Below are 13,722 nucleotides of genomic sequence, written 5' to 3'. Positions count from 1 at the left end.
GGACCTTGGCAAAAAAACAATTGATTACCCTGATATAGGTTAAAACTGGAGTTAGCACATCTCATAAGCTGTTAGCAACCCTGCAGTGTGGATACAGACTAGCTCCACTCAGGTCCTGCTAGTCCTCCAACGCTGTCTCACAATTTCCTCCATGTGCCCAGAAAGGGAAAGAATTCATAGAGCAGCTCAGCTTACTGCAGTGCAACCCCAAAAGCCTTAGGGTACACCTACACTTTGAGCTGGAGATGTAATTTCCAGCTCAAGGAGACATACCTGTGCTAGATTTGAGTGAGCTAGTGCAATAAAAATAGAGGTCTAGCCACTGTGGCATGAGCAGGAGGAGGAGCTAACTGCCCAGAGGAGGGTTCCCTCGGAGACCCTAGGTACGTACTTGGGCAGCTAGCCCCTCCGCCATGTGCACCCCCGTGGCTACCCATCTAATTTTAGCATGCTAGCTTGGTCTGAGCTCACCCGAGTATGTCTCCTCCAGCTGGCAACCACACCTGAGCTCAAAGTGTAGTTGCACCCTTAGTACCACACATGAAAGCATACAGTGCAAGCCACAGACACAGCAACTTGAGTGTTGTTTTTCAGTGTCGCCACTCTCACGTGAGCTAGGCTAACTTGCGAGGAGCAACTTGAGTGTGGGTAACCAGAGTTTACTCTGCACTGAGGACATACATTAAGTGTCTTGTCCAAGGTCACACGCAAGTCACTGGCAAAATCACTTATACAATTCAGACTCTTGAGCCATAGTTAGCTACTCTACCCACTAAATCACACTCCTTTGGAAATACAATTCCTGAGATCATTTAAAATTCTCCTAGTTTTAATAACTATTTAATTTTCACTATTTATGCTGCTTGAATACTTCGTTTCTTTGACTCAGTTTGGACAAAACTGAGTAATCAGGTTGGCTTTTTCACACTGTATCTAATCAGTTTCAATGCTATTTCTCATGTATTAGCAAGAGACTAAGGGAATGTCTATACGACCCGTCGGATCGGCAGGCAGCGATCGATCCAGTGGGGGTCGATTTATCGCATCTAGTGTAGACACGATAAATCGACCCCCAAGCGCTCTCCCGTCGACTCCTGTTCTCCACCAGTGCAAGAGCCACAGGCAGAGTCAACGGGGGAGTGGCAAGAGTCGACTCACCGCAGTGAAGACACTGCGGTGAGTAGGTCTGTGTACATCAACTTCAGCTACATCATTCACATAGCTGAAGTTGTGTAACTTAGATCGATCCCCACCCCAGTATAGACCAGGCCTCAGATACAAGTATTTGGGTTTCAGACAGTGCACGAGGATGTTTAAATCCATAAAAGTACATCATTAAGGTTAAGATTTTGTCTCCATTATTTTTAGTAAAAGTCACGGACAGGTCGCAGGCAATAAACAAAAATTCACAGAAGCCCGTGACCTGTCTGTGACTTTTACTAAAAATAACGAAGGGCTGAAAGGGAGTAGGAAGGAGAGAATGACAGCGCTACAGCCCCCTGTGGCAGCTCAGAGCTCCAGGGCCCCCATCACCCATGGCAAATTGGAGCTCCAGGGACCCCACCACTCCCGGCTCAGGGCTGAAGATATAGAAAATGTCACAGAGGTCTCTGACAGTCACGGAATCCATGACTTCTGTGACCTCAGTGACAAAATCTTTTCTTTATGTATCATAAAACAAAGCTTTTTAAAATGGCTATGGACATTTAAAAAATCCATTTCCTGACAATATTTGTTATTATTTACAGTAGTTCCTGGAGGCATCAACCAGGATGGGCCATATATATATATATACACACTATATACCTATATATAATAAATGACAAATGCTACTCAAAAGAGCTTACAATCGAAGTCCCTGATCTTGCAAAGATTAACATCCATGCTTAATTTTACACATGTGAATAGCCATATTGAAATTATTGGGATTACTCACGTTCATAAAGTTAAGCATGTGCATAGGTCTTAGCAGAATCAGGGCCTGAAAAACAAAACAAAAAGAGGTGGGAGAGAAAAGTTGGAAGATTGTACTGAAATATTGTATTATATTTGTTGCACTGACTAGCAGTATGTACAATTCTTAGCCAAGCGGTGGTCAGTTGTGGTAGCCTATGTGGTCAGCCTACGAATTTTAGCATTTGCAGACCTTTTAAAAAATAACATCCTAAATCTATGGTCAAATTTACAGTACCTGACATTATCATCATCTTTTTTTAAAAATTACTACTGTTTGTTTACATGCCAACAAGCCCTAAACCATGTGGGATTGGTGCTTTAAAATGATACCAAGTTTAAGATGAAGGTGGAAGTCATTATGGAGCTACAAATTGAAACAGGTTTTTTTATTACTTTTTCATTTTTAGTTGTGATGCCATCTTAGATTTTTAAATTTGTTACGTGATCAAAGTTGTTGCTTTTTCTTTTTAATTGCCCTACCATTTTAATCCAACACTGAAAATATTCAGTTAATCACATCAGCTCTAATTCAAAACTGCTCTTGGAACAGGTGGTGTACAGCAGCAGAGAAAGCATTTCAGTTTAGTTGACTAATAAATATTTTCTCATTGACTCTACTTCTCCTTGGCATTACAGTATAAGAACATATCCAAGTAAAATAAAAATCAACAAAAATTGCTGCAGAAATTCCATAGATTTTGAATCAGACCACCACAAAAGTCAGTTTTTTGGTAGATTTCTGTTGCCCCAGCCTTTTGCTAAGAAGTTACTGGTTAAAGTTGGACCTGGAAAGTGGAAGAGTAGAAAATAATTAAGGCTTTTGATATATGGTATGGATCATTGAAGAGGATATCATCAACTTGAAATCTAGTCAGTTTTAAAAGAGGAGTTGTAAAGTGGTTTCAGGTACTAGACTTGCCCATTTTTGTGGATTTACAGTCAATTGTTCCTATTTTTAAAAATATTTTTCTCTCACCTGTTGCTGTAAGAAAGGGGAAACAATGAACTGAGTACATAAAAAGAGCTGACAAATGCAGGACATAAATTAACTGTGGGGGAGGAGGTTGCAGAGAGAGAGAGAGAGAGAGAGAGAGAGAGACTGTTTTCCCCCCCTCTAATTTCTTTCAGTTATTTTAGGTGGTGTTTTTTTACCTACTGTTATAAATATCAGACAGTGTGATTTTTAAGATGATAATAACTCTTCAGTTCATATCATAGGAAAGAAAAAGGAATGAGTGAATATTTTCTATTGGGAAAGATCACAGAATGAAACCTAAAATATTGTTGGCCCCAATCCTGCAAATTCTTATTCACATGAGAACCTTTGCTCATTAAAAGGTTTCCACTGGAAAGGCACCAGACAACAGACTGAGGGAAAAGTAACAGAAAAGGGGACTGGATAAAGGAAGGAACTGTTCAGCAATGCGAACAGCATGGAATTTTGATAACTGGTGGACTGGGAAATGAGGAACCATTTACTATAGCCAATGAGTACAGCACAGTGAAGATACTAAATAACTTATTGCCTTGCAAATGTAATGTCAGACTTGAGAGAGGTATACAAGCTTGAGTAAAATGCAGTACAGTTTTTAGATTTATTCTTTTCACCAAAGACTTTTCAAATAGGACCAGTGTATAACTGTAACATTCATTTATATTGAAACTTTCCTTTATATCTATGTATTACTTTAGATAGAATGCAATAAATTCCCACAGCGTAGAAGCCTTCCATTTCCATTTTGCTTTTGACAGTTTGTGTTTGGAACAGTCTTATAAACAAAACTTTTTTATTTATTTCAGGACTCAGATTTACTAAACAAGAAATGTACACAATAACTAGCCAACCAAGGGCGTCATTATGGAATCTGTGCCGTATATTTGTTACCTAGGAAACGAACTAGAGCACTGGTACACTGTAATTTCTGTCTTGCAACAGAATTCTCCAGTCCTGTGGGTAAATAAAGTTCATAAATCAACCAATCAGCACCAAGGTCAAATAATTTAAGATGAAGCAGTCATTCTCCATGGGTCTTTTAAAAAGACAGAACTCTTTCAAGTTGCTTTGGGCTACTATGCAGATACATTAAGAAAACATTTAACTTCAGTTTTTGTTTTATTTAAAATATTTTTCATTACAAACGTGAACTGTGTAAAACTGTTTAGAATTCATGCTCATTTACCTTTTCTTCCATATTCACCTCCCTCTACTTTGTTTTGCAAAAAACATCTCTAAGTGATAGCATTTGAAAGCAAAGCCTTGCACTCATCTTGAATTATCACTTGAATTATCAGATGTATAATAATCCTAGAGAGGATTAATTTCCATATATATTTCTTTGAAGTATTTTACAAACACTAGTTAATCTTCACAACGCCCTTGTGAATTGGGTAAATAAGTATTATTATCCCCATTTCACAGATGCAGGAAACTGAGTGACTCGCCCAAAGGGTAAAAGAGAATCAGTGCCAAAACTGTATTAGAATCTTCCTGGTTCCCCTTGGTGTGTTCAAAGCATCAGACCACAGACAACCATCTAGAGCAAAGCTAATGAGCATGCTGCAAGGTTAAGAGGTATATTGGACATGCCAGACAATCATATTGCTGAAACTCTCTGGTTTTCCATTCAGCTAAAATTAGTCACAACACTACTCATTTAAAACATTCAACTAAACTAACATCAAGATGAGATTTAAGGCACACTTTAATGAAGGTACAGTATATTTGATAACTGTCAAATGTGAAAGGCTAACAAAGTAAACTGAATTTTAGCGCTCTGCGAACGCAGCCACAGTGAGCCATTATTTTGCAACTGTACAAAAAAGTATACATCATATATACAGTATATCCTCCCAAGAACTCAAATACAGGGAACTTCTTAGTGTATGCACATTGGAAGTTACAGTACTAACGTAGAATGCATTCATTGTAAGAGCATACAGGAGAAGATTAAAAGAGAGACCGTTATCTATATATCTGCTCAGTAAAAATCAGCCTATCAATAGTAACCAAATAAAAAATGTTAAAGATGCTAGAAAGGTGTTACTGTTTTTCAACAAAATTTTGTTTAACTTGCAGAAATTCAGCTATTCTAAACAGAAAACAATGTCTATGTAATGCTGTTTAGCTGAGAACTGGTTTTCTGTCACTGTTACAAAGAAGAACTACACTACATATCTCAGAAGAGCCTTAAACTGCACATAATTTAGCACAATCCATTATCCACCTGAACACTTTCCGTTAATATTTAGTTTATACAATATCTCTTTGTTAAGTCTTATCTCTATTGCTGGCAGGGTGTAAAGTATGTAAACAACTAACTCAATTTGTTAGTTTACTTTTTATAATACTTCAAAGGGCTGATAAACTTTAGCACAATATTGAAAAATATATTTTGCTTAAAGTCAAAAATAAGAAGGAGGCAGTCATAGAATATCAGGGTTGGAAGGGACCTCAGGAGGTCATCTAGTCCCATCCCCTGCTCAAAGCAGGACCAATCCCCAATTTTTGCCCCAGATCCCTAAATGGCCCCTCAAGGATTGAACTCACAACCCTGGGTTTAGCAGGCCAATGCTCTGGGTTTTAATCCAAGATGAGTGGCAGATTCATTGTAGGGGCCTGAGGAAGTCATAAGACTAGTTGTACTTTTGGCTTTAGAGTAACTGTAAAGTTAGGAAAAAGAAGGATTTAGATTATTATATATATATATTTTTTTAAAAAAAAAAACCAACAGATCTTACACCCAGTCAACATTTTCAAGATATTTTTGTTTTAAATATAAAAAAAACCTCTAAGCACAATGAATGTCAAAGGGACGCAATTATTTTTGCACATTCTTGTATATATTAGCAAGTACACTCTAAGGGCTTGCTCCTGCTCCCATTAAGATCAATAGAAAAAAATCCAATTAAGCTTAATGATGCAAGCTCAAACCCTGACTATCTACAATTCTAACTGGTTTCAGAGTAGCAGCCGTGTTAGTCTGTATCCGCAAAAACAACAGGAGGACTTGTGGCACCTTAGAGACTAACAAATTTATTAGAGCATAAGCTTTTGTGAGCTACAGCTCACTTTATCAGTGCATCCGATGAAGTGGGCTGTAGCTCATGAAAGCTTATGCTTTAATAAATTTGTTAGTCTCAAAGGTGCCACAAGTCCTCCTGTTGTTTTTACAATTCTACAGCACAACTAATGCTGATAATATAACTGGGGGGGGGGGAGGGGAGGAAGAGAAGCAAGCATCTTATAATAAAAATTCTACTATTGAAATCCAACCTATATTTTTACCCATTGAATTGCCTATTGTCACTAATAACTCAGCTTGATTTTTTTAGGAAATAATAATTTTCATTTAGTGTTATTTAATATCCAGCTGAGTACATGTGATATTTATAACCACTAACACCAGGGAGGAAGGTGAGTTTTAACATATACTAACTAGTCCTTTCTGATGGAAAGAGATTCTGCTTTTTTTAACTGCCGAAATTAAACCATAGAAGGCTCCATATATCTTTCCACTACAAAATGTTTCTTTGTTTTCCTTTGCTTGAGTGTCCTTCTGTACTTGCTTTACAATACTCTGGTTTCCTCTGTCACTCCTGATTTGTCTTTCTGACAAGCCAGGTTCAAGATGGGTTATGGTTTTAAGCGTTTCTACAGCTTGTTCACTACCAACAATTGGATCTTTTGCATTTCCTGCAACAACGCCATTGCAATCATTCACAAGAGACGCTTCCAACGTTTGATATAGAAGACTTACTACAAAAAGAGCATTGATTATAAAAGATTCTGCTTCTCAAGGGGGGGGAGGGGAAATCAAGCAATTTAAAGGTTGCGTCCACACAACCATACTTGCAACCGCAAAGCTATACTAAAAGGGGATGGAGGGTTGATCAGCGTCTGCAAGACAACAGCTAAATCCAGTTCATCCTCTAATCGTTTCTGCATATGTTCAAGGTACCACAATCAATATCAAGCCGTTTACCTAAACGCACTACATCTCTAGAGAGAAACTCTGTTTGCCCTATAAAAACACGTCCAGACGTTTCCCTCCTACGCAGATACCTCAGCCTCTATCTCTAAAGATGTACAGACAACACTTCGCTAAACTTTCGCTTCAATAAGCCACCTGTGTAAAGATGTCAGGTGGGGAGAGGGGGGTTATTTTACATCCCAAATCCTAAAAGCAATGGCAAAAAAAAAAAATGCAGAACTTTTGCTTCCAGAAGGAGCGCGTCAAATACAAAGAAATAAAATCGATCCAAGCCATCCAAAAGCAAAGCCACCTCCCCCCTCCTCTGGAATCTGAGCTCTGAAATAACCTACACAGCTCAACTCCTGCAGCCTCTCGCCAGTTCTCCCAGCCAAACCCACCCCTGGGTGGGTTTCTTCCTTGACACCAAACACCAGCCCCTGTGCGCAGCCTCGCAGACAAAGACACCTCCTCCTCCTCCCCCGTTAGAAACAATAAATAACACACCGCGCGGGGAGCCGGCCAGCGCGCAGCAAAGAGGAGTAAGAGCGAGCTGGCCCCTTCCCCAGCGCCCGCGCCCGCGCCCGGCTCTGCCCTGCAGCACGCGCCACTGGGGGACGTGGGAAACTCGGAGCTGGGGGGTAACTCTCCCCCTCGCCTCGATAGGGGCCGGGGGTCAGAGAGAGCGGTTCGTTTCTGCAGGAAGAAGTAGAAGTAAAAAGGGAAATCAGCCCATTCTCTCCCTCTGCATGACCTGATCTCTCACACAGAGAGAGTGTCTGTCCCCCCACTACACAACCATTCCTCCCCGACACACACACACACACACACACCCCTCTCTCCACACAACCATTCCTCCCACATACACATCCCTCCACACAACCATTCCTCCCCAACACACACACACACACCCCTCTCTCCACACAACCATTCCTCCCCAACACACACACACACCCCTCTCTCCACACAACCATTCCTCCCCGACACACACACACACCTCTCTCCACACAACCATTCCTCCCCAACACACACACACACCCCTCTCTCCACACAACCATTCCTCCCCGACACACACACACACACCTCTCTCCACACAACCATTCCTCCCCAACACACACACGCACACCCCTCTCTCCACACAACCATTCCTCCCACATACACATCCCTCCACACAACCATTCCTCCCCGACACACACACACACACGCACCCCTCTCTCCACACAACCATTCCTCCCCGACACACACACACGCACCCCTCTCTCCACACAACCATTCCTCCCCAACACACACACACACGCACCCCTCTCTCCACACAACCATTCCTCCCACATACACATCCCTCCACACAACCATTCCTCTCCGACACACACACACACACCACCCCTCTCCACACAACCATTCCTCTCCGACACACACACACACACACACACACCACCCCTCTCCACACAACCATTCCTCCCCCATACACATCCCTCCACACAACCATTCCTCCCCAACACATACACCACCCCTCTCCACACAACCATTCCTCCCCATACACATCCCTCCACACAACCATTCCTCCCCATACACACACACACCCCTCTCTCCACACAACCATTCCTCCCCAACACACACACCTCTCTCCACACAACCATTCCTCCCCAATATAGTCCTTTCCCCCCACAAGCCATACCACAGACACACACACAACCATTCCTCCCCAATACAGTCTCTTCTCCTCACAACCCCATACCACCCTCTCAACACACCCCCCTTTCCACTCGACCGTTCCTCCCCAAGACATACACACACACCTCTGTACACAGCCAACCCCCTCCCAATACACACCTCACAGCCCAAGAGCTCCCCCCACATAACACACTGCCATCCAAACAGGGGCACAAGAACTAGGGGATAAGAAAAGAAAAGGTGGGGTCAGCTGATTGATTTATGCCCTAAAAACTTTGTAAAAAAAAAAAAGCGAAGAGGAAGAACTGATAGCTAATAAGTTGTCTAGTGTTGGCTTATTTGAATCATTTGGTTGATGCTCTCCTGACCCTCCTCCACTTACCCCCAACACACACACAGACTCACACACACACACACTCTGTACGTAACTTCTCTCACCTAAACCTCTCTCCGCCATTCAATAACCATCCTATCGCCCCCCTCGCCCTCAAACGCAAGAGACACTCTGTGTGCATACGCGCACACACAGATCTCCATCACACACACACACACACACTTCCTAACTGCCCCCTACACAAAGAGAGGGACACTGAGTACAGAGCCACACCGGTTTCAGAAGCGCCCTCCTTCCCCTGCACACAAAGAGAGACACCGAGTGTCCCACACCCTGCTGTCCCCCCCCCCCCCTCCAGCAGCCACCTACCTGCAGGTGTCTGTCCATAGGAATGCGGGCGGGGGGAGGCTGTGGTCTATCCCCTGTATTGGCTGGGGCTGGCAGGAGGATATGGTGAGGGGGTGGCAGTGGGGAGGGGAAGGTGTCTCCCATCCCCCGGTCACTGGCTTCTCCCTCTGTCCTCCGCCACCCCCCACACTGTGTGTGTCTGTGTCTGTGTGTCTGTCTTGTGCGTGCGCGCGCGCGCGCCAGGCCCCCCTCCGCCTCCGCCCGCTGATATTCAATGCTCAGGGAGAGAGACACAGAGAGAGCTCGTATCAGCTACCGGAAATCGAAGCCCTGGTCATAAATATACCACAGGAAGTGTGCAATAACACACACACACACACACACAGCCCTGCCCTCGCCCTCCCCCCCCCCAGCTGCCAGCCCGGACTCTGCCTGCAGAAGGGGGTGGGGTGGATAACAGGAAAGCCTCAGCAGTATAATAGTCTGTGTATCTACAGCTCCTGGGGGGCTGATCATCCAGAAAGGTGCGAGCTAGAAATCCGCATTGGATGCCGCTACGGCCCCCAGACAGCCCACCTGTGCGCACTGGAGATTACAGCGCACACCCTATTGCACGTATCACTGTGTATACGCAGTGTGGACACACTGTACGTGGGGATACACGCATGGATCTTAAAAGTGTGTTTATAGACACACATATGTATCCTGCACATAATATAACACCTTCTGCATTGTATAACAGCATGTGTAGACCCCCACACTAAACGCACATATGGTATGTGTGTATAGATACGCATATCCAGGATCTAGACACACAATGTGTTATATACCACCTATACACACACACACACACACACATAAATATATAGTGTGCACACTCATGTAGCGTCTGTGTGTACGTGTATATCGACACAGATTTTATATTACACACACACGCACGGTTTAGGACACGCACACACAGTTTGTATAGGACAATTGGGCTGAAGGAGATTTTAAGACGCGCTCTCCGAAATTGTGAATTTCACTGAAATGCAAAAATCCCCCACCCCTCAGTCGGAGCCAGACACCGTTCACAGGGTCCAGGTAGGAACTCCAACCCCCACCCCCAATGAGCTACCATTTAATGTTATTTTAGATTTATATTGTAAATATTGAATCATGCGATATGTGTCCCTAATTTAGGAACTTAAAGTGCTACTTAAAATGGGCTCCTAACAGCTAATTCCACCCCCCACCCAGGAAAACACCCCCCCCCAATCCCCTCAGATGTATTATTTTTAGACGGGGAGGAGGGACAAAGTTACAGAGATGAAAGCAGCTTGCGTTTGGCGCTGGCTGTGATTGCTTTGTGCAGAAACTCCCCCTCCCCTGTGCCAGCCAGAGGGCTGTGGTGGTTAATATCTCATCCAGGAGGGAGAAAGATGGAGGAGCTGGAGGGAGAGGGAGGGAGCCTGTTATTCAATGGCGAGGCAATAAACAGCACTTTAAACACAATGTCAAGCAAATACCCGCCTTAGGACAGCTGTGAAACCTCTTCCCTTCCTCTGGGTCCAAGGAGAAGCAGCTGGGAACGCACGCGGGAGACACATCTGTGCCTCGCTCTTATTAAATTAAAGCAGCTCTGGCCATATTCTTTGCGGTTTTTATTTTGGGAGATTGGAGCGGGGGGGGGGGGGGTTTAAACAGGGATTAATTAAAGTGCTGGGCTAGTTCTCTCTCCCCAGTTGTGTTTGATGAGGCGGTGCTGCTGCTTGGTGGAGCTGCGGGAAATTGCACAGGAATCCTATCCTGTCCTTTCCTGGCTTTGGCCGTGGGAGGGTAAACGCTGTTGTTAAACTAAAGGAAAGAGGGAAGAAGAAAAAAATGGAGAGGGGGGTGTGTGTGTAATCCTTTAAAAAAACAACAGTAGTTTTGACACGTGTTAGCTTCCAAGGGCTAACCTTAACATTTACCTTGACCAAATAGCATATGTTAAAACTAAAGTTGCCTTGGCTACTCTAACCTGTTAAAAATACACCTTTTTCCTAGTGAAGACCAGGCCGGTGTGTGTGTGTAAGAGAAGCAGCATTTACTATAGCAGCCAAAGATGCAAACATGTATTTAACCAACATTTCTCAGCCTTCTTTGAATCCCTTTGCTAGATGACTGTACTCTGACCTCAGACATAGCAAGGCAGGCCTGGTCCTAACTTGGGTGTACACATGCTTAACTTCAAGCAAGTGAGTAGAGCCACTGAAGTCATTTGGACTACTCATGTGCTTAAAGTTAAGCATGTGCTTAAGTGCTATGCTGAATCGGAACCAGGATGACGGAGGAAACTGTGAGTGGATACTGAAGGGAATTCTAAACCCTGCTCTGGAAAACCAACACAGGGTAGCATATGGCCCTGTCCAGTTCTATATTTGAAAATCATGTACAGCTACAAGGAGTATCATTCAAACATGGGGCTTTAATACAGCCACATAAGTATAGTTGTTTTAAAAAAAGAAAATATAAAAAGAAAACTAAAAAAAAAAAGAAGGAATGAAATAAAAAAGCAAGATTACTGCTGAAATTTTAAATGTATAAAAGTCAAGAGTGTCAAAGTTAAAGAGCCAGATTCTCAGCCGATGTAAATTGCAATTGTTCCAGTGGAGTTATGTTGATTTACACCAGCTCAGGTTCTGGCCCATAGTTCCCGCAGCAGCTGCTACTTGGCCATTTTATGTGTATATAAATATATATTATTATTTAACATTTGTATATATGTGTGTGTGTGAGTGAAAAGATGTGTGCCTGAGTGTATGACATGTATGCACATATATATGCATACATATACATAACACTATATATCGTAAAAAAATACTCCGTATATGCAAGAAGCCAAATTATATTTGCTGTGGAAACCAAATAATTGAATTTCCTGACTTGTGTGCATCACAGTTTCAGGGTAACTGCACCTGTGTTTCCCCTGCCATGGTCCCTCGAGGACACCCACTGCAAGGTTTCTGGCTTCCAGCCATCACCTTGTCTTTGGTGGAGACCTGTGTCTCACTCTCTCCTGACCGGGGTTTTAAGGCTGCACAGCTCCCGGTGATGGTGATATCTCTAGCAAGTCCATCTGCCCAAAAGTCCAGCACCTGCACTTCACTTTCTTTCTGAGGGCTATGACCAGAGTATTGCCAGCAGTTATAAGTTACAACCACACAGCTTCTTCTAAGCAAGCAAATTTATTCTTAAGATAGATGGTTTACAGAGAAAAACATATAAAAACAATACAATAATTTACATGCATACTTCCAGTGGTTACCCCTAACTCCAACATAGGGCTTTGGTAGGTGTCAGTCTTTCAAACCCCACAACTGGGTTTTCTCCCTGGTTACAAGTTCATAACTGTCTGAGATTCAGAACCAGAACAATCATGAATCGCCCAGTCTTTCTTTTATATGGCTTGGGCCCTTGATCTTGGACTCATGTAACAGGTAATCAGCAGACAATGGCTTACTCCTCAGGGAATAGCTTCCAGTGTTTAATTTGTAATGAGAGAGATGCCGGGGCTCAAGCTGGGTGGCCAGAGAGTGGCAGCTGCTGGTGGGTGCCCGGCTCCGAAAGCAGTGCCACCACCGCAGCAAGGCAGAAGTAGGGGTGGCAAGGTATGGGGTATTGCCACCCTTACCGCTGTGCTGCTGCTGGCAGTGATGCTGCCTTCAGAGCTGGTCGGCCAGAGAATGTCAGCTGCTGGCTGGGAGCCCAGAGGTGCCCAGGCCATGAACTGCCAAGGCTAGACGTGCCAGGGTTCAGCCCTGACAAGCTCTGGCACAAATTAAGCATTGATAGCTTCAAAAAGCTGGATTTTTGCATAATCGGAGATAGAGAATTTGCATTCACCTCCCCCTAGATATTCCCCAGAAAAGATACTTAACATGTTTTGTTCCAAGAGTTTATTCTTGTCTGGCACATTGTTCAGTATGGCCCTTTGGACACCCAGGTCTCACATCTGCCACACCAAGTTCATATCAGTGTTTAGATCAGGAACGAGAATGAAGGTCCCAAGACAGTTTAAGCGTGAGTTATTTATCCAAAAGTCCCTTCTTTGTCTGCTGGCCTCTGGAGAACACAGTTTGAACCAGAATATGCAAGCCTCCCCAGGAGGTGTAGTAGCTCTCTGGAGGTCTAAAAACCTGCGTGCTTAGCCTTAATCATCCCCAGCTGTTTTCCTTCCCTGGCAGAGCTGTGGTAACCCTCCCCACATGCAGTGCATACAATCCATGACCCACAATGATACATAAACCATTTATATACTTAATACAGTATGATCTCCCAAAGATATTGCAGGAAGTTGCTTTATCTGTCGCAGTGTGTAATGAAAAATCTCACATGTAACATTACACTGATAGGTTTTTTGCATTTAATTATAAATAACCGAACATGCACTTTGCATTATTATCTCTCTGTGTTTGGTTT

General features: G+C 43.4%; 1 protein-coding gene across 2 annotated transcripts in view; it reads right to left on the bottom strand.

Annotated features, from left to right (window-relative positions):
- The window catches only part of KIAA1958 (KIAA1958 ortholog), a 112,380-nt gene extending 102,780 nt beyond the window's left edge, over positions 1-9,600 (bottom strand). The window contains exons 1-2 of one of the 2 annotated variants that reach the window (XM_074953527.1): positions 9,301-9,600; positions 1,937-1,981 (exon numbers count right to left, since the gene is read on the bottom strand). The gene's annotated coding sequence lies outside the window, so the exon portion shown is untranslated. The remainder of the gene's footprint in view (positions 1-1,936; positions 1,982-9,300) is intronic. The other variant, XM_074953526.1, reaches the window with a different exon arrangement.
- Positions 9,601-13,722: the final 4,122 nt, after the last annotated feature.

Source organism: Natator depressus, chromosome 5, assembly GCF_965152275.1.
Source record: "Natator depressus isolate rNatDep1 chromosome 5, rNatDep2.hap1, whole genome shotgun sequence".
Taxonomy (NCBI): Eukaryota; Metazoa; Chordata; order Testudines; family Cheloniidae; genus Natator; species Natator depressus.
This window is presented reverse-complemented; position numbering and strand designations above follow the sequence as displayed.